Raw genomic sequence first — 2988 nt, 5'->3', positions numbered from 1 at the left:
GTCGGGGGCCGTCGGGAACCTAGGCCCACCACTACCTGGGTGGAACCACCTGCCCCTTCAGCCCCCAACATCGGAATCACTTGCGGGTACTCAACGAGCCGACCCGACTTTAGTCACAACATGTATAGTATGTATATATAGTATAAACCCATGATCAACACCCGAGTGATCACGACCAGATAGTATAGCATGGCAGACTGACAAGAATGTAGGGCTACTGATGATAATCTAGCATCCTATACTAAACATTTAGGATTGCAAGTAAGGTATCAACAGCTGTAGCAACAATGGCAGGCTATGCATTGGAATAGGATTAATGGAAAGCAATAACATGCTACACTACTCTAATGCAAGTAGTAGAGAGAAGAGTAGGCGATATCTGGTGATCAAGGGGGGGGGGGCTTGCCTGGAAGCTCTGTTGTACAGGAAGAAGGGTTGTCGGTGACGTAGTCGTACACAGCAGCATCAGCGCTGGTCTCGGGGTCTACCGGAGAAGAAGAGGGGGAAGAAACAGTAAATGCGGAGCAAACAAAGCATCACAAAACATAACATGGCAATACGCGGTGCTAGGTATGCCCTAACGTGGCGGAAGGTGATACCGGTGAAGGGGGAAACATCCGGGAAGGTATTCCCGGTGTTTGGCATTTTTGGAAAGATGAACCGGAGGGGGAAAGTTGCGTGTTCGCTATGCTAGGGATGCGTGGCGGACGAACGGGCTGCGTATCCGGATTCGTCTCGTCGTTCTGAGCAACTTTCATGTACAAAGTATTTTTATCCGAGATACGGATTAATTTATATGATTTTTCAAAGTTCTAAAGAGTTTCTAGAATTTAATTATTTATTACTAAATTTGACAGAAATGAATAATGACATCAGCATGATGTCATCCTGACATCAGCAGTCAACCAGTCAGTTGACTGGTCAACCTGTCAACCGGGGCCCGCCTGTCATAGGCTGTTTAGTTAGCAGGTTAATTAAACAGAGTAATTAAGTTAAGTTAAGTTAATTAAATTAATTAATTAATTAATATTTATTAAAGTTATTTTTTACTCTCTTTTTTACACAGGGGCGTGGGGGCCCCACTGGGCTGTGGCCCATAGGGCCAACCGGGCGTGTGGGTTAACGGGGCTGTGGGCGGGGTTGCCCGTCGGGGTGAACCCGGGCAAGGCGCGCCGGGTGCCGGAGCGCGCGGCCGCGGGGTGGGGAGCAACGGGCGGCGCCGATGGAGGGCGGCACGCGCGTGGCAGGCGAGCGGGGCGGGGGCGGCGCTAGGCGGCGGGGCTATGCAGCGGACGCGGCGGGTGGTGCTGGATGGCTGCGGCGGCAGAGGAGCAGGGCGCCGGCACGGTTGGAGGAGGCGGGCGGCACAAGGAGGAGGCGAGGCGAGCCGGAGCGCTCGGGCGCGAGCGGCAGCGGCGACCAGCGCGGCGGTGCGCGTCGAGCAGCAGCAGCCAGCGGACGGCGCGAGGCGCGGGCAAAGGGCGGCGCCGCAGGCGTGCGAGCGCGAGGCGGCGTGGGCTCGGGCACGCGGGGCGTGGACTGGGCGGGGGCGACGCCGCTCAGGACGCAGGGGCAGGCGCGATGACCGCGGCCACTATCAGGAGCACGAGCGGCGCGGACGACGGCCGAGGAGCACGGTGGCTGAACCGCAGACGCGGCGAGCAGCCAAGCGCGGGTGCGCGCTAGGAGGGGTGCGCATAGGGGTGGCCGTGCGAGCAGGCAAAAGGCGGGGGGCGCGCGGGGTGAGCTATGGATGAAGGCGGCAAAAGCTACAGCGTGGCAAGGCGGAGCATGGCCACGGGTGAGGGGAGCGACGGACTCGGGCGGGCGATCTAGAGAGATAACAGGAGAGGGGCGGGATGGGAGCCTCACCGTGGAGGCACACGTAGGCCCGGTGAAAGCTTAGGAGCAATAGGGAGCGGCGGATCGACGCGGACGACGACAGTGAACCGAGGAAGAAGGCGAAGTGGGCGACGGTGCTGGTGGTCCTCCTCGTCGATCCGGTGTCGTAGGCGACAATGATTGCCGGGGATGCAGAAGACGGGACCGGCTCAATCTGTGCGCAATGGCATCGCCCGGCTCGAATGGATGGCTTCAGACGACGGAGACGAGCGAGGCGGTGCTTGTGGAGACGAGCTGCGGGCGCGGAAACGCTGGTGGCCGCGACGGACCAGGGTGGTCAGTGACGGCCGCGCTCGAGAGATGTGGAATCGGTGAGGAGGGAGAGAGCGTGGTGAGTGGAGAGCGCTGGGGCATGTGGAAGTGGGCGGAGGCAGGGGAAGACAAATATCTAGGAGGGGTGGATCGGTGGAGGCCTTATCCTACTAGCCATCGCCGGTGAGGTGGCTCGACGTGGACAAGCACGAGCGGACGCTCGGTCGGACGCGCCCGAGGTACAGGGAACAGGGGCGAGGGGTTAGAGTGTGCCGGCTGGACCAGTTGGGTCAAGGCCCAGGGGGCATGGGGTTGTGGGGCTTTTCTTTTTAGTTGCTTGTATTTTATTTTTCATTTATTTATTCCTTTCCTACTTTGCATTATATTTGAGCTACTAAAAGAGTTTTTTTTAAAACAAAACTTGGCACAAAAATACAGTGCAGTATTCTCGGTTGCTACAAAAAGTTTCAAAGCATTTGGGAGTGTTCAACTATTTTTAGAAATTGAATAGGTCAATTAATTGTTGTTGGACCACTTAATTAAATTCCAGGGGCATTTTGTGAAGTCACATGAGGTTGGTTTCAACATGACAATGATCAGGGGAATTTATAGAATAATATGAACAATTTAGTTTTGAAATTTGAAAAGTTTTATTTTTGACTTTAAATTTAAATTTGAATTTGAACCGATTTCGAATCAACATGAGTTTAACAATAGTAATCGTGGTGATGTGGCATCATATGTGTGTGATTACTGTAGCTTAACTACCGGGGTGTTACAAATCTCCTCCACTATAAGAAATCTCGTCCCGAGATTTAAGAGGTGGAGTCAAGG

Source organism: Triticum urartu, chromosome 2, assembly GCF_003073215.2.
Source record: "Triticum urartu cultivar G1812 chromosome 2, Tu2.1, whole genome shotgun sequence".
Lineage (NCBI taxonomy): Eukaryota > Viridiplantae > Streptophyta > Magnoliopsida > Poales > Poaceae > Triticum > Triticum urartu.
This window is presented reverse-complemented; position numbering follows the sequence as displayed.